Raw genomic sequence first — 19,037 nt, 5'->3', positions numbered from 1 at the left:
GGGCTGCCTTCAGATCTACAGCCATCACCTCTTTAAACTTCTACCCTTGGGCAGGAGATATAGAAGTATAATCAGCCGTGCCAACAGGCTAAAAAATAGCTTACATATCCGTGGGCTGTTAGCCTGTTGAACGGAAAATAACACAGCAAAATTGACTTGTGAGGTGGTGTGTTGTTCGATAAGAGATTGAGCGTTTGTGGCGGGAGGGAGGCTTGTTTAATTTCATTGTACACAGGTTGTACAATGACAATAAAGGTATTGTTGTCGTTGTCGTCGTCATCAGTTATTTAAGGCAAATGCAGTTAAACCACAGGCTTTAGTCAGCCTGAGCTGAAATGACAAACCATACCAACCTGTTGTGTTTGAAATTAGGCCTAATAACAGTTAGCTAGACATGTGGGTGGGTGCTTCAAATACAGACCATATAGAACAGGCATGGCCAAACTTGGCCCTCCAGATGATGGGACTACAATTCCCATCATCCCTGACCACTGGTCCTGTTAGCTAGGGATGATGGGAGTTGTAGTCCCAAAACATCTGGAGGGCCAAGTTTGGCCATGCCTGATATAGAACATCACTCGGCTGTGAATGTGGAGGCCGCTCCCTGCAAGGCCTTTTTCACCTGGCCTAGCGGGCGAGGCTCAAAGTCACCCAGCCCTATAAAAGAGGCTCCTCATGAGGCCAGAGGAACATCGCCTGGCTATTTTTTAAATTGATTTAATATGCTGTAAACCGCTTTGAGATTTTTATTAAAAATATAAAGAGGTATATGAATGAATGAATGAATGAATGAATGAATAGATGCATAAAATGCTAATGCACTTGCAGCAACTCTGAGACTTCCCCTGCAGTGTGCATCTCTTCAGCACGCTAATGCAACCTGCAAACTAGAGGAGAGTTGCAGCGTGACTGTTAACCACACAACCAAAGTAGAAAGTAGCTAGTCCTACATTCTTGCAGGTGTCTTGCTTGGTGACAGAGACTCATACGATGGTGTTCTGAATATCCACATATTCATAGGTAGGCAAACTAAGGCCTGGGGGCCGGATCCGACCCAATCGCCTTCTAAATCTGGCCCGCGGATGGTCCGGGAATCAGCATGTTTTTACATGAGTAGAATGTGTGTTTTTGTTTAATATGCATCTCTGGGTAATTTGTGGGGCATAGGAATTTGTTCATTCCCCCCTCCCCCCCAAAAAATATAGTCCGGCCCCCCACAAAGTCTGAGGGACAGTGGACCGGCCCCCTGCTGAAAAGGTTTGCTGTATTCAACAGCTTGGTTGAATGAACCAGACCTTCCTAGGTGCTTTCAAGCCTAGGAACTGGAACTTCATCAGACCCAGTCATCCAACAGGGGGTAGCTAAGGTTATACTGCATTGACAAGGATGGTTTATGTGACCTTTCACCCCCTTCAAAATCAGCTGTTTTGTTTTTGCCATGTTTGGATGGGACAAAATAATTTTATGGGGGAGAGAGAATAATTCTGGCTTCTGTTTTGGTTTCCCCAGAAAGTTCCATTCTGATCTGAGCAGGAAACAGACTGGTGGTTGCAGCTAATGTATTTGAGTACAAAAGGAGCGATAAATAAATAAATCCCCTCTTAAGAAGAATTACATTTCTGCAATTTGTGACATAAAGGAATTTGTGTGCTTTGTTCCATTGACTGTACGGCGTCAGGATAGTCTCAACCCTGTCTTCCTTTTTCAGCACAAAGTAACTACAGTATTGTAGTTTTCATTGTAACCACTTTCCTTCCATTGGAAGTTGCAGAAATTCAGTTATTAAATAACTAAGTTGTTCATATGCCAAATACCCATTTCATTGTTGCAAAATTATCTTTATATCACAAAATGTCAAAATCACTCAGTTAAGTTTGAAGTCAAGCTTACCGTAAGGACAATTTAAATGTCAAAAGAGAACGAAATGCAAAATCAAGCAATCCCAGTCAGATGGGCGGCTTACAAATTAATAAAAATTGTTGCTGTTGTTCAGGCCATCAGGAGCTAGAATGGTAAGCCTTGAATCATTGTGTTCTGGTTATTTATTTTCCTCATATAAATTGAAAAGTGGGGTGTCTATTCTTGAAATAATATTGACAAGAGTTTCAAAATGTGGAACTCCAGATTACAATAATGTCTAATAAAACATTCCATAGTGTTTCTAGGTCAGTGCCATTGCCTGTTGAGCTAAAAACGTTTGTGTGGCAGTCTGGGTCCTTTTCATTCTTAATAGTGTGCATCTAGACATTTTTGCAAGTTCTGCGCCTTGTAACAACCTGTCTCTCCAGGTAGGAGACTTGCATGTAGGCCTTTGGAAGATTCATGTTTTTGTCATGCCCAACAGATCGAGGGGATATAAATTTAATTCTAGCCAGTTCAGTATACAAAGAGTCCAGTGTACTTTCAAATGTACACCTGTTCCTCATTCCTCCTGCCAAATTTCCGTAAATCTATGATCTAATTATTTATAACTTTGAAAGTGCTTTCTTCTGTGGTCAGGTGAAAAATCTGTATAAACAGACTGCACCTACAGTTGTTGCCACGTAAAGAAAACCAGGAATATAAGCTGGCCAGGCCACATGCCTCTTCCCTTCTAATGAGAAAAGAGGCCATGGAAATCATTCGCAAGAAAACACATGTCGGATTTTCCTGTATTGGAAGGAGAACGATGCACCAAACTCCATGGACCACCCTGAGACCCCCTGGTATAGGGTGGTATATAAATTCAATAAATAATAATAATGAAGGTAGTTTCTGGAATTTTACTTTTATGGAATATCTCCAATAATTAATTCTGGGTTCCTTATTTGCCTGCAACTTTTGAAGGAGACAAGGGCAGTGTCTATGGTGTTTTCCACATTTTATATTCACAAAACCTATGTGAGATTGGTTAAACTGAGATTAGTGACCAACCAACAGAACTTCATTACTGACTGGGGATTTGAAGGCAGGTCTCTTCAGTCCAGACGCAGTGCTTCAGACACTGAATTTTCTTGTAATTGAAAATTAAGCATGTCGCCACTAGCATGGCCACACACTCATCCTAAGACTAAGGATGTAGATTGCAATACTTATTGACTTGTGTCCACTGCTAGTCCTACCCAGAGTAGACCCATTGGAATTAATGAACCTAAGTTTGCCATGTTCATGAGTGCTCATAGGGTATACTCTAAGTAGGAATAGCATTGGATGCATCCCATTGCCTATGTTACTCCACTGTCTCTCTGAGAAAGGATTTGTATTTTAGGGAGGCCAGGAAGCGGCTGCATGCTTGCTGTGGTCCAGGAAGTTTGACTGCACATATACCGAATGAAAATTGTATAACAGCTTGTTTGGAAATGCCTTTCCACCTGTGCTCCAGGCCTACTACTCAAATGACTAATTAAGCAGCCACACTCCTGGAATGCTTGTAAGCAGCATGCAGATATAATTAAACTTGCAGTGCAGGTGCACACCTGTTGTTGGAAAAAACCATTACTGCGTGCCCTTGATGGATCAGTTTCACATACAAAGGCAAAGCTAGGTTCTTAGGTGAGCTGGCCAATCCCTGCCCATATTGAACAAGCGAAGGAAATAGAAATGAGCAAAATGAATTTGTTAAAACAAACAAACACACTCTCAAGTTTGAACAGTATTTACTGCCCAAGTTGCCAGAATCATTGACCTGTTAATTCTTCGTTTGTGCATTCTAGAGGACTTGGACCCATAGACAAATGGTGCATGTTCATCTCACTGTTCCTTCTGCTTTCTGTTACTCTCACTTTATAAAACATTCTCAGTTCTTCAGAACAGCTGATAGCCAACACTAAATGTTGTATAAAGCAGTGCTCCACAGTCCTGTTAAACGTCTTAATGAGTTCTTACAAAAAAATAAAAATTCATGCAGGTGGTTTGTGGTTAAATCCTTTACAATAAAGTGTATGTAGCACAGTAAGGAAATGAGGCTAGCTAGCAAGGCCTCCTTGCATCTAAGTGATACTGTCTGAAATCAATCAGTTTTTTGCCTAGTGCCAGAGAATAGTTAGCTACCACTTTGTGGGCCACTTTCAAAACAAACGAAGAACAGATAAACAATTCTGTATCATGGTAAATATTTTCTGAAGCAGCTTGACAAGAAAGATAGATAGATATTTTATTGAATCCCCCCCCCAAGCTTTAATTACAACACCACATGTTTTTAAATCTTGCATTCTCTTCAAAGAATGCCGTTATTGCTGTAATGCATACTTTTCCAGTTTGCAAATGCTGGGCTTTGTTAGCATCACAGAAGTTAAGATGCTGCTTGAAATAATTCAAGCGAACTAAGGACAGCAGTACACATTACAATTGTTGAATCAATGGCTGCATAAATTAGCAGTGTTATTTTTTATTTTTTAAAAAAACCCATTTATAATTAAAGATACATACTGCAATATGATTACTTACGGTAAGTATGCCTTGAGAGAGCCCCGCCCCCCGAAAATAATAATAATGAGGGGCTGGATCCAATCATCCCGTTCCACTAGTGGAGTCTACTGCAAGGTTTCCTGCTTGCATGTGGGACTTCTTCCCCTCCTTCCCCTCACAGTGGTGTAGCATGTGGGGGCGGCGGCAGAGGGACAGTTGCCCACCTCTGTGCACTTCTGTTGCTAGGACCTGTTGAAGACAGCTTCTCCATGTGAGCAAGAAGTGAGCTCTCCAGACAAGGGAATGACTCTTCTTATCTCTCTGGTTGCTGGGTGACGTGGACACCATTAGGCAGTTGAAGGCACATGTGTACTCCCATCGGTTTCCTTCCCTCCAATCTGCCATCCTCCATGTGGTCCCGGACGCTGACAACCCACGCTACGCCACTGCCTCCTCAGTTGGCTTAGCGGGCCAGGGGAGCCCCAGAACAGTGCATGCAAGGGAGGAAAGGGCAGATGGTTCCACTGGACAAGCAGAAATTCTTGCATTGATGGAACAGTTTCCTCAGTGCTGCACTGAATTCTACTTGGGGTGGATAGAACTCGCCTTTTAAAAATAACTAGATCGCACAGGCCTGGCCTGTTCTGAAAATCCCCTTCTTGCAGATCTTAGTTAAAAGGGCATCTAAAGCAGGCATCCCCAAACTTCGTCCCTCCAGATGTTTTGGACTACAATTCCCATCTTCCCCGACCACTGGTCCTGTTAGCTAGGGATCATGGGAGTTGTAGGCCAAAACATCTGGAGGGCCGCAGTTTGGGGATGCCTGATCTAAAGCCTTGAAAACATTCTGTCATGTACTTCTGCTCCTCAAAACACAATGGCAAATCCTAAAGATTTAAAGATGAACAGCAACTAAATCTGGATCTCATTTTCCTCCAATGTAAACTGGGGCTAAGCAGAATTAAAAGCGCATTTTGGAAGGGGCGTCCATTTGGATCATGAAGCTGGGGGGGGGGAGAGAGAGCGAGAGAGAGCTGTTCTTAGCACTTTATGTGTTATAACAGCACAACCAGGGCATTTTTAATCTCACAATTCTCTTTTTCTCTTGGTGGTGGCTCTTACTGTTTTGCTTACTTTTTGACCTCTCATATCAGACCAACTTCAGTCCTGAAACTAACAAACCAGCATTGCCCAGTCAGGAGATTTGGGTGTGGGAGCCACGGAAAGAACAGCTATGCCAAATCAAATGCTTTCAAACAAACATTCAGACTAGCACCTAATGAAATTGCCATTTTTTAAAATAAAAATACCATTTTATGTTGGTGCATAAGCAAATGTTGAAGAAAAACTATCGAATGAAAATATTTCATTGCCTGCTGACATATTAATACGATACTTTTTTAGAAGGCTGGTTTTATTCAAAAAACGAACTTGGCAATCACCTATTATGTCTGGGAAGCTGCATAAAATTGCTGACAGATAAAATTAGGGCTGAGTTATAGCTAAAATGAACTTCGCCGCTCAGCCATTTCAAAGCCAACCAGTTAGACTGAGAAATAGTGGGTGAGCATACCCCTGGGCCATTGGTGAAGGAAGTTGTCTTCTGCATACATTTGGCATTCCCCTAGAAGAGACAGAAACACCTTCCTTTTGTTAACATTGACACCATTTTGCTTTCAGAACATCTGTTTTTGCCATTAGAGATTAGAATAAAATTGTTATTCACAAGGACACAACTTAATTGAAAGTATAGGATGTTATTGCATTTCTGCTTTGACATTTGACCAGAGATGTACTTGTGGATCTCACAGTCATTGTATGTCATATGTTGTTGTTGTTATCCGTCTGTCTTGGGAGACAATGGAAGAGTGTGCCTTTGTGGGTAAAGTCTAATCGTTGGAGTGTTACAGCACGTACTGTGGCTGTAGAAACTGATACAGGAGAGAGATGTTTTGTTGCAGGTGGGACAGATGAAGGTGATATGAGATGGCTGGAGAGGAGGTGAGGGTGGGTGAAGGAAGGGTGAATTCATGCAGAAAAGAACATGGAGAACTAAATTGGGGTTAGAGAGGGAGTTCAGATGCAAATAAGGCTTGCTTAGATAAAAGAGGGATGAAAGTCCCTGCTCTCTCTCCCCAGCTCCTTTCTTCCCAGGCACACCTCACATCTTTTAATCCAAAAGCAACAAACCCCCTAATTTTTTTTAAAATACACAAGTTAGAAAGAAGTTTAAAATGATTTTTAAGTAAGTGGGACTATGCTAACAGCAACAAAACCAGCTTCACGATATTCCAATCCCAAAGCCTGTTTAGTTCCTTCAGCTTTCATAGCTGGAGTAAGCCAGGTGGGAAAGGCCTGCAAAGCATGGAGCAGCCCCCTCCCCCAGACCCATAGCCACGATGAGCGTATACAAGTCAATTGGAGGTTGCTAACTTTGATAGATGCTAAAGTGTTTTCTGGTGGTTGCAATGCTTCTCCTGCCTTTTAGCTCCCCTTCAACAGGGCTGGGCGATAAGTAATTTTCAACATAGCACTATGTTGTTGTTGTTGTTTAGTCGTTTAGTCGTGTCCGACTCTTCGTGACCCCATGGACCATAGCACGCCAGGCACTCCTGTCTTCCACTGCCTCCCGCAGTTTGGTCAAACTCATGTTCGTAGCTTCGAGAACACTGTCCAACCATCTTGTCCTCTGTCGTCCCCTTCTCCTAGTGCCCTCAATCTTTCCCAACATCAGGGTCTTTTCCAAGGATTCTTCTCTTCTCATGAGGTGGCCAAAGTACTGGAGCCTCAGCTTCATGATCTGTCCTTCCAGGGAGCACTCAGGGCTGATTTCCTTAAGAATGGATAGGTTTGATCTTCTAGCAGTCCATGGGACTCTCAAGAGTTTCCTCCAGCACCATAATTCAAAAGCATCAATTCTTCTGCGATCAGCCTTCTTTATGGTCCAGCTCTCACTTCCATACATCACTACTGGGAAAACCATAGCTTTAACTATACGGACCTTTGTCGGCAAGGTGATGTCTCTGCTTTTTAAGATGCTGTCTAGGTTTGTCATTGCTTTTCTCCCAAGAAGCAGGCGTCTTTTAATTTCGTGACTGCTGTCACCATCTGCAGTGATCAAGGAGCCCAAGAAAGTAAAATCTCTCACTTTCTCCATTTCTTCCCCTTCTATTTGCCAGGAGGTGATGGGACCGGTGGCCATGATCTTGGTTTTTTTGATGTTGAGCTTCAGACCATATTTTGCGCTCTCCTCTTTCACCCTCATTAAAAGGTTCTTTAATTCCTCCTCGCTTTCTGCCATCAAGGTTGTGTCATCTGCATATCTGAGGTTGTTGATATTTCTTCCGGCAATCTTAATTCCGGCTTGGGATTCATCTAGTCCAGCCTTTCGCATGATGAATTCTGCATATAAGTTAAATAAGCAGGGAGACAATATACAACCTTGTCGTACTCCTTTCCCAATTTTGAACCAATCCGTTGTTCCATATCCAGTTCTAACTGTAGCTTCTTGTCCCACATAGAGATTTCTCAGGAGACAGATGAGGTGATCAGGCACTCCCATTTCTTTAAGAACTTGCCATAGTTTGCTGTGGTCGACACAGTCAAAGGCTTTTGCATAGTCAATGAAGCAGAAGTAGACGTTTTTCTGGAACTCTCTAGCTTTCTCCATAATCCAGCGCATGTTTGCTATTTGGTCTCTGGTTCCTCTGCCCTTTCGAAATCCAGCTTGCACTTCTGGGAGTTCTCGGTCCACATACTGCCTAAGCCTGCCTTGTAGAATTTTGAGCATAACCTTGCTAGCGTGTGAAATGAGCGCAATTGTGCGGTAGTTGGAGCATTCTTTGGCACTGCCCTTCTTTGGAATTGGGATGTAGACTGATCTTCTCCAATCCTCTGGCCATTGCTGAGTTTTCCAAACTTGCTGGCATATTGGGTGTAGCACCTTAACAGCATCATCTTTTAAAATTTTAAATAGTTCAGCTGGAATATCATCACTTCCACTGGCCTTGTTATTAGCAGTGCTTTCTAAGGCCCATTTGACTTCACTCTGCAAGATGTCTGGCTCAAGGTCAGCAACCACACTACCTGGGGTGTACGAGACCTCCATATCTTTCTGGTATAATTCCTCTGTGTATTCTTGCCACCTCTTCTTGATGTCTTCTGCTTCTGTTAGGTCCTTACCACTTTTGTCCTTGATTATGGTAATCTTTGTACGAAATGTTCCTTTCATATCTCCAATTTTCTTGAACAGATCTCTGGTTTTCCCCATTCTATTGTTTTCCTCTATTTCTTTGCATTGCTCATTTAAGAAGACCCTCTTGTCTCTCCTTGCTGCTTTTTGGAAATCTGCATTCAGTTTCCTGTATCTTTCCCTATCTCCCTTGCATTTTGCTTGCCTCCTCTCCTCCGCTATTTGTAAGGCCTCGTTGGACAGCCATTTTGCTTTCTTGCATTTCCTTTTCCTTGGGATGGTTTTCGTTGCTGCCTCCTGTATAATGTTACGAGCCTCCATCCATAGTTCTTCAGGCACTCTGTCCACCAAATCTAAATCCTTAAACCTGTTCCTCACTTCCACTGTGTATTCATAAGGGATTTGATTCAGATTGTATCTTACTGGCCCAGTGGTTTTTCCTACTTTCTTCAGTTTAAGCTGGAATTTTGCTATAAGAAGCTGATGATCTGAGTTACAGTCAGCTCCAGGTCTTGTTTTTGCTGACTGTATAGAGCTTCTCCATCTTTGGCTGCAGAGAATATAATCAATCTGATTTCGATGCTGCCCATTTGGTGATATCCATGTGTAGAGTCGTCTCTTGTGTTGTTGGAAGAGAGTGTTTGTGATGACCAGCTTGTTCTCTTGACAGAACTCTATTAGCCTTTGCCCTGCTTCATTTTGAACTCCAAGGCCAAACTTGCCAGTTATTCCTTTTATCTCTTGATTCCCTACTTTAGCATTCCAATCCCCTGTAATGAGAAGAACATCCTTCTTTGGTGTCATTTTTAGAAGGTGTTGTAGGTCTTCATAGAATTGGTCAATTTCACTTTCTTCAGCTCCGGTAGTTGGTGCATAAACTTGGATTACTGTGATGTTAAAAGGTCTGCCTTGGATTCGTATCGAGATCATTCTGTCATTTTTGAGATTGCATCCCATTACAGCTTTTGCCACTCTTTTGTTGACTATGAGGGCCACTCCGTTTCTTCTACAGGATTCTTGCCCACAGTAGTAGATATGATAGTCACCCGAACTGAATTCGCCCATTCCCTTCCATTTTAGTTCACTGATGCCCAGGATGTCGATATTTATTCTTGTCATCTCATTTTTGACCACATCCAGCTTACCTCCACTCATGGTTCTTACATTCCAGGTTCCTATGCAATATTTTTCTTTACAGCATCGGACTTTCCTTTCGCTTCCAGGCATATCCGCAACTGAGCGTCCTTTCGGCTTTGGCCCAGCCGCTTCATCAGCTCTGAATCTACTTGTACTTGTCCTCCGCTCTTCCTCAGTAGCATGTTGGACGCCTTCCGACCTGAGGGGCTCATCTTCCAGCGTCATAACTTTTATATGCCTGTTGTCTTTGTCCATGGAGTTTTCTTGGCAGGGATACTGGAGTGGCTTGCCAGTTCCTTCTCCAGGTGGATCACGTTTAGTCAAAACTCTCCACTATGACCTGTCCATCTTGGGTGGCCCTGCATGGCATAGCTCATAGCTTCTCCGAGTTATTCAAGCCCCTTCGCCACGACAAGGCATTGATCCATGAAGGGGAACATAGCACTATATCGTCAGCTAAACACCGCAGCAATATACTGAGCTGGGAGAGTTAACAGGAGCTGCAGGAATTGAGAGAAGCATTGGCTGGCTTCACGGTTTTCCCCACATTGTTACTTTTGCATAGCTCTCTCTCTCTCTCACACACACACAAACACACATCATGATACACCAGGTCAAAAATTATGAAACCGATATAGCAATATGAGCTTCGAACCAGTTTTGGATGATATATTGTTGTATCTCCCAGCCCTATCCTTCACTTTGGTTTCTAGGTTTCTAGGTTTAATGTTTTACTCTGTTTTCATATACACTGGAAGCTGCCCAGAGTGGCTGGGGCAACCCAGTCAGATGGACAGGGTACAAATAAATTATTATTATTATTATTATTATTATTATTATTATTATCGCCAATTTGTGAGTATATGTTAGTGCAGGCATCCCCAAACTTCGGCCCTCCAGATGTTTTGGACTACAATTCCCATCTTCCCCGACCACTGGTCCTGTTAGCTAGGGATCTTGGGAGTTGTAGTCCAAAACATCTGGAGGGCCGCACTTTGGGGATGCCTGTGTTAGTGACTTGATTGCCTTAGAAACTGGGCAATCAGAAGGATGGCTGACCATGTGCCTTGGATCGAAAAGGTCCCAGGTTCAATCTCATATATCTCCAGGTAGGAGATGTCTGAAATCCCTAGAGTCGGCTGATAGTTGTTGTTGACAGCACCACGCCAAATAGACCCCCCCTCCCATGATCTGATTTATACTAAGAGAGCTTCCTACCTTCCTATATTTGGGCAGATTATTTCATGCAAGTGTACCTAGTGAAAACATTTGCTCAGTTACATGTGCGCATTTGGGTAATTAAGAAAACTGTGGATGAAATTATGGTTTATGCATAAACAAATATGAACAGTTTGAGAAGAAAGTGGGAGTTCCTCACACCAGAAGGTTAGCTTTTAGAAAACTACTCTTGCCAGACAAGAGGGTTGAGCTAATCTTCTGTGTGCCTGTCATCCTGTCAAGTTGAGAATGTAGCAAGTACTGTACAGATTTCATATTTTGGGGATGGGGGTGGCGGAGTATGAAATAAAAATTTCATAATGTAACTGGGGATTTGTAGTTAATGCAGCACAGCATATATTGCACAGCTGTGAACCTCTTTTTTTGTGTGTGCCAGCCTTCATCTGCTAGTGAGAAAGTTCTCCTAAGCCAAGACAGGCCATATGAGCCTAACAGGGCTGAGCTGCTAGCAGGGAAGCAGCAGATGATGAAACAATTCTTTTTATTTAAACCAGGGTAGTGGGCGGGGTGGGGGTGGGGGACTCCCCAAAGCCAACCCTGTGATTTATTTCCTTACTTACCAGATGTGCTGTGCTCTTCTACATCACTGAGGCAATATTCTCTGATGTAAAAACGAGATAAAGTGTGCCAATGGGTTGTGCATAGAAACGAGGAGAACTGAGGGCAAGTTGAAAAATAGCTGCAGTGTTCGTTTCTAGCAGTGCATGTCTACTCAGAAGTCAGCCCCATTGAACTCAATAGGGCTTGCTCTCAGGTAAGTAGGCACAGAATAGCAGCTTACTGTCCGTGTGTGTGTGTGTGTGTGTGTGTGAGAGAGAGAGAGAGAGAGAGAGAGAGAGAGAGAAGAAAGGTTTCAACAATGCCACTACATTTGCATTTGTAGGATGACACTCTGACCACAATTCAACCCCCCAAATTCTTTTTCTATGGAAAGCAGTTCTTTCTTAGCTTTTGCAATTCTTTTCCAGGGAATCATTGCTGTCAGTGGTGTTGGGAAGGTTAGTGACTTAGGGACTGGGTGTGTAGAGGAGAGAGGTTCAAGTTACTTTGGCAGCCTGTGGATTATTAGCAGGAAACGGCAATGAGGACTCTCATTTTTTTCCCTGTTTTGCTACTCATGCAGAAATTACAAGCGTGTGTGCTATGTGCTATTTCTGTGACATACACACAAACAAACAATTTGCGCTACACATAGTATGCTTATGATGTCTCCCCCCCTCCCCCGCCAGAGGAGAGATGTTTCCATGTTGTTTGTAATTCACAGGGAGATTTTTGTGTGTGTGTGAATGCTGTTGGCTAGACCCCAACAGGAGTTGGAAAGAGGTTGTATGTGAAGATTGTTAACAGGGAAGATGTGAGGGTCAGGTCTGGCAGATGGTAGATGGACTACATAATAAATTTAGGAGTCTGCCAAATACACTGTTGACAGCTGCCCAGGTTTTTTTTTTGCAATTCTTCAGCACGCTATCATAAAATCAGTAAAACCATTTAACTGAAGGGGGAAAGAGCAAGAATATCATATCCTTTTCATTTTATTTTAGGATGGGAGTTGAGGCCTCCCCCTTTATTTTTACAGGCAATACTGGCTATAAAATTTTTGGAACAATTAGAATTTATTCGCCATTGGTTTGAACACAACAAACTGTGAGCCAATTAATAGCTGTGCATCAAGAAATATGGCTTGGTTGTTTATGCCTCTGCCACTTTTGTGCACTGTGAGTTTTCAGAGTGGACGATATCTGCTGCTGTTGGCCTCGGGAGACAATGGAAGAGTGCGCCTTCAGGGGTAAAGTCAAACCATTGGAGAATCACAACGCCTGCTGTGGTTGTAGGGACGAATGCAGGAGATACACGTTTTGTTGCTGTTGGGGCGGATGAAGGCTTCCGGTTGTGCTGATGTAAATGAACAATTTCATTTCCTCTTTCTGCACTCCTCTCGGTGGTCATTCCTTCTCTGGCCACTGCTGTGGATACACAACCTGACTGATTGTCTCCTGGCATAAACAGTGGAGTTAATGTCACCAGCCTTTGTGTCACATTTCCAGACATCTTTGTAATGCAGAAGCAGAGTTGGTCTGCCAATGAGCTTGTTGTCTGACCAATAGAAGTCGGAGAACACACACACACACACACCACACACACACCTTCTGCTTATCCTTGAAACAGCTGCTCGCATAATCTGCTCATTTCATCTTTCTATGTGTTTATAAATACAGTACTGGTGTTTCATTTCGTTTTTCAAAACACAAACTGGGGAATTGAACAGTGTATTTCAATAGTTGTGTTTGATTTAGCACTTACCGTACTTAAGTGACTCCCCCCACCCCCCCACATTTTCCAATTTGAATTCTCTAGTCTTTGATGTAATGGTTCTAGTTCTGATTTTGGATAGCAGCCACCCACTGGTGATGGACTCTACCTTAGAGGAGGGAAGTCAGCTGCTACAGTTCTCATGACTGGGTGGGAGATTTCACTTCTTCTGGAACCTCATTGTTCATAGCAAAATTTATTCCTCCCCCCCCCCCCCGAATTCCTGGGCCACTCAGTGCCATGGAACACTGAGGCATTGCCTTTATGCAGAACACATATGGAAAAGTGTTAAAGATGAGCTCCCATTATTCTGCTGTGACATCCTTTTGTTTCTCATTAAGCAGAGTCCACATGGCTCTGTTTATCATCCCTGTATGTTATGTTGCTCTAAGGAATGATATTCAATGTGGTGAACAACTGCTTCCTCTCCTTGTCCTTTTCCTGAGTTGGGCCTTGCCCTAATATCTGTTCTCACGTTAGATGTGGGTTTTCTTTCAGATTAGAAAATGACTAGAAAGATCAGACAAGATTTTGAACTATGGCTCACTGAAGATTATCAGCCTGGTCTCAAAGAAAAACAACAACAGTTCAATGCAAACTTATTAAAACAGAATGATGTTAGGCTGAGTGTGGTTTCTGAGTCTGTTGAATAATGACTTTTTTATTTAAAATGTTATGGCGAGGCCAGCCACACTTAGCATTTATAGTGGAGGGGAAAGCAAAGCTTTTGTCCATGTGATCTGTACAGCAGAAGTCGTGTATGTACGTAATCATATAATTTGTATCCAAGAGTACACAATGTTAAAAAGGGCAAAGACTTTCTTAAAATATCCAAAAGCCATATTAACACACAAAATTAATGCAATATAACAACTTTCAGTATTTAATTTGTTGTCACAAGGAAATAATTACATATAATGGAAAGACGTTTAATTCTATTATACAATTATGGTCCAGACAGGCCTCATCTCACAAAAACAGAGATATGAAAAATGTTATAATTGTCAAGCTAAACACCAGTTATTAATGGAATGCAAATTTAGAAAGACACACACACCCCGGCCGCCTTTTCAATGTTAGTTGTTTTTCTTCATAATTCTTGCCAGACTTATACAGATAGGGTAAATCTCAGAGATTTTGTATCCATCTGCCATAAAGTCCCCAAAAATGCAACTCTGGTTTCAAGGAGAGAGAGAGAGATACTCTTAAGTCTTTAAAGCGAGATCAGAACAAAGCAGAGGCCAAACTGTTCACATTCCTAGTTCCTTAGCTTGCCTTTCAGGGGTTTAAGTATACTCATGCTTCCATATGCCTGTATTTAAAATATTTGAATAGACATTTGTAGGATTGCACTGGTGGGTCCATATTTTCTTAAAAGAGACTGTCTTGTAAAACACACACAGAACATTTTACAGAGGGCAATAGCACAGAGCATCTAATGGTGCTCTGGTCTTGGTCCTGATCCAAAGTTCGCTTTCAACAGACAGAAATGCTCTTTCTGCCTTTTGATCTGGGGAATGGCAGGGTGGCATTTGCAGATTCCTCTCTCTTCTTGGACCTGCCAGTGCCACCACCTGCCAGCATTCCAGAGCATCATCCAACGCTCTGGAGCAGTGTGGGAGGTGATGCTGGGGGCTATGTGGGGACCTCAACTTGTAGCCAAATAACTACCGATATAGCAGCTCCTAAAGGTCCCAGGTGGCGCTGTGGTTAAACCACTGAGCCTAGGGCTTGCTGATCAGAAGGTCGGCGGTTCGAATCCCTGTGACGGGGTGAGCTCCCGTTGCTTGGTCCCAGCTCCTGCCAACCTAGCAGTTTGAAAGCACGTCAAAATGCAAGTAGATAAATAGGAACCGCTCTAGTGGGAAGGTAAACGGCGTTTCCATGTGCTGCTCTGGTTTGCCAGAAGCGGCTTTGTCATGCTGGCCACATGACCTGGAAGCTATACGCCAGCTCCCTCGGCCAATAATGCGAGATGAGCGCGCAACCCCAGAGTCGGTCACGACTGGACCTAATGGTCAGGGGTCCCTTTAAAGGTCCGTCTAGTTAAAGCTATGGTTTTCCCAGTAGTGATGTATGGAAGTGAGAGCTGGACCATAAAGAAGGCTGATCACCGAAGAATTGATGCTTTTGAATTATGGTGCTGGAGGAGACTCTTGAGAGTCCCATGGACTGCAAGAAGATCAAACCTATCCATTCTGAAGGAAATCAGCCCTGAGTGCTCACTGGAAGGACAGATCCTGAAGCTGAGGCTCCAATACTTTGGCCATCTCATGAGAAGAGAAGACTCCCTGGAAAAGACCCTGATGTTGGGAAAGATTGAGGGCACTAGGAGAAGGGGATGACAGAGGACGAGATGGTTGGACAGTGTTCTTGAAGCTACGAACATGAGTTTGACCAAGCTGCGGGAGGCAGTGCAAGACAGGAGTGCCTGGTGTGCCATGGTCCATGGGGTCACGGAAGAGTCGGACACGACTAAACAACAACAATAGCAGCTCCTCCTAAACCAGAGAAGTGACCCACCAGATGATGTTCAGTTTCCATTGTCCCTGACCATTGGCCAATTGGCCATACTTCCTGGGGCTAATGGGAACTAGAGGTTCAATCCCCGTATGGGACAGCTGCATATTGCCGCATTGCAGGGGGCTGGACTTGATGACCCCCAGGGCCCCTTCCAACTTTACAATTCTATGATTCTGTGAAATGCCTGAATGGCCACAGGTCCCTAATCCCTGCTCTAAATAAATGCTATCCTCCAAGTATATGGGTCGCCTCTACATTCCAATCTTAATGGGGAAGTCCTGAGCAAAATGTCTAAAATGAGATTTCCAGAATGTCTGGAATTAACACAGGTAAATGGAATTAATATTAATTAAAATTGTTACAAAGTTTGGGTGCCACAACCACTCTCTGTGGGGGTTCCAGGTACTTCCCTAGTGTCTGTGCTCCTTTGGAGAACTGAGACATGGCAGAGATGGCCATAGCTTTAAGAAATATGGTTTACTTACCTATTTGCACCTTCAGTCTGCATGGAGGGAGTCCAGAGCTTACAGCATGGTCATTTCAAGATGGGCTTGTCCTCCACAGCAGTGCAGCGAGTCTTCAGCCAGCCTGCCCAAGATGGATCCCAGTCTTTTTTTCTGCCTCCTTCCTCCTCCTTCTACCCAGCACACCTGCTAACAGGTGACTTTTCCTGACACCTCACACCCAGTTACCCAGGAAAACTTCCAAAGCCCCAGTCTCTGTTCACACCTTGGGGCAAGAGAGGAGGGCAGTTCTTTTGCTATGTCAATAGCCCTCAATGGCCCTGTTTTGTTTCCTAATGGTCCTAGCTTGGCCAGTTCCTTTTTTTTCTTTGCACAGGCTAGCCTAGGAATTCCTCTGCAACTTGCATTTCTCCCTTCACATCCCAACTAATCAAAATCCTGCCATTTATTAATTTTTAGAATTTAGGGGGGGATCCCCTCAAAAAAATCTTTAACAATATGTTTGGTCTCTGGTAAGCTGCTGCTACAGTACACTGATTGGTGTTAGTTTAATGTAATTAACAAAGCAATTGTTTACATGATCAAACTCCTTGGGTTACTTCAGAGGGTGAGGCTGCTATTTGCAAATAAACAATCCCAGCTGAGAAAACAGGATGTCACCCTGACCAGTTCCCTTCTCTACTATCTCAGGGTACTTTCTAGTCACTGCTTGCTTGCTGTCAGTTGTGAAACCCACCCATCTCTGAATAAGTGAGGTGCTGGACTCAGATTATGATGAATTACCCAAATGAGAAAGAGGGGGATTATTTTCAGCTCACCACTAGTATCTCTGGATCCCTTTATTAATTCTTAATACACTGGAATCTTAATAATAATAATAATAATAGTGATATTATCATTATCATTATCAAATAATAATAATAATAATAATAATAATAATAATAATAATAATAATAATATATTCTTAGGCCTTTTAAATATAGAAGACAACACAAATAAGGATTTCTGTAGGATTTGAAATCTCAGGTTAAACTGCCAATCTTTTTTTTAAAATCTACTATGCTGAACTACATTTAAACATCTCAGTTGTAAAAATGATCAAAAAAGATAATTATTTGAGCATATACCATGAAGTTACTGAATATCTATAGCTGAACTATTTCAGTTATCAGCAGAGGAAAAATAACCTTTTCAGACCAAGTCAGCAACCTGATAATTTAGAAGCAGTGGAAAAAACTAACACTGAACAGACATTATTCCTGTTACTCACTTAGAAAACAATTCTGCTTTATACTCCAATGAAAAACTATCCTGATGGTTCTGGTTCTTGGATCAAAAAGCTTTCTACTTAACAGGAAGAGTTAATGTGTTTACAAATCCACCCATGCAACAAAAAGGATGGAAACCGAAATTTAAGGCACTTCGGCCTAACTACAGCTTCATATAAGTAGTAAACATGTTTTACTGTCTGTAGCACAGAAGTAGCAAAACGTGGGTAGGCAAACTAAGGCCCGGGGGCCGGATCCGGCCCAATTGTCTTCTCAGTCCGGCCCGCAGACGGTCTGGGAATTTTTTACATGAGTAGAATGTGTCCTTTTATTTAAAATGCATCTCTGGGTTGTTTGTGGGGCATAGGAATTTGTTCATCCCCTCCCCCCAAAAAATATAGTCTGCCCCCCCACAAAGTCTGAGGGACAGTGGACCGGCCCCCTGCAGAAAAAGTTTGCTGACCTCTGTAGTAAATGCATATTGGAGTCACAGGTTTTCTTTCTTTACAACTTAGCTTCCATCCACTCACCCTTTGTCACCCAGCCCCAATTCTGTTCCTGTGCAGAATGAGCAGCACTAAGGCTGCACACACACTGTACTTTTAAAGAGCACTCCCAAAGATCCATAGGAACTGTAGTTCAGTGGGTTGGGGAATCGTAGCTCTGTGATCCATAACCCACATCTCCAGGATCCTTGGAGGGTACTTTAAATGTGCTTTAAAGCTGAAACTTTAAAGCTTTAAACTTGCTGAAGCTCATGACATTTTGAGGAGATGCCACCAACTTGCACACTGCCCCTCTGCTTTCTGTGTATGCTTTCATCTGGGTTAAGAGAGTTGCACATTATTAATAATAAATTTATACCCCACTTTTCTGGTCCAAAAGCAACATTCAAAGTGGGCTTTTAAATTGTTGTTCGTAAAGCCAGCAACTTTAAACCAACAACCAAGGAGACAGAATCAGCGGTTAAAGTCAAGCATAAAAACATCTGCCACATGCAACAGACCCTACGGTAGTAAAACGGTATTGGGCTACCAATGGAAAATGGCGATGGAGGAGGCCAATGGCACTTTATGGAGCAAAGTTCTATCATTGAAAAGTCCCTCCCCCCCTTATCCCACTCAAAGGTGCTTCTGCCCTAGCTGGGAACCTTAGTAGTGACTATGTATAGGTTTGGAAATTAAAAGTGACTACAGATAAAACATATAGGTGGCCTCACACTGGGAGCAGAAGTGAATTGGAGAGGAGGGCCATTTGGCCTGAGGCCTCAAGCTCAAAGAGGGCCTCCCATTTAGACACCTGCTGATTCTTTTCAGCATTTCACAACTTGTTTTTATTTGCATCCATTCGTGGCACTCTCAGCTCAGAGTTTTAGATTTAAGCAGCTAAGAAATGCGATTGCTTTGTTAACTGATATATATTTTGTCATGTGCTTAACATCAACTGTGATATTAGGGTTAATATCAGGGTTATTATTACGTGAAAGGGATATTTTCCCACAACAATTACTGCATTTCA

The 19,037-nt window shown here is 42.8% G+C and overlaps 1 protein-coding gene across 1 annotated transcript in view; it reads left to right on the top strand.

Moving 5' to 3' along the window:
* ADAMTSL1 (ADAMTS like 1) overlaps positions 1 to 19,037 on the top strand; it is a 486,266-nt gene that overhangs the window by 45,791 nt on the left and 421,438 nt on the right. The gene's annotated exons all lie outside the window — the stretch shown is intronic.

The sequence above is a fragment of the Zootoca vivipara genome, chromosome 16 (genome assembly GCF_963506605.1).
Source record: "Zootoca vivipara chromosome 16, rZooViv1.1, whole genome shotgun sequence".
In the NCBI taxonomy this organism is placed as follows: Eukaryota; Metazoa; Chordata; class Lepidosauria; order Squamata; family Lacertidae; genus Zootoca; species Zootoca vivipara.
Note: the sequence above shows the minus strand (reverse complement) of the source record. Positions and strands in the feature narration are given on the sequence as shown.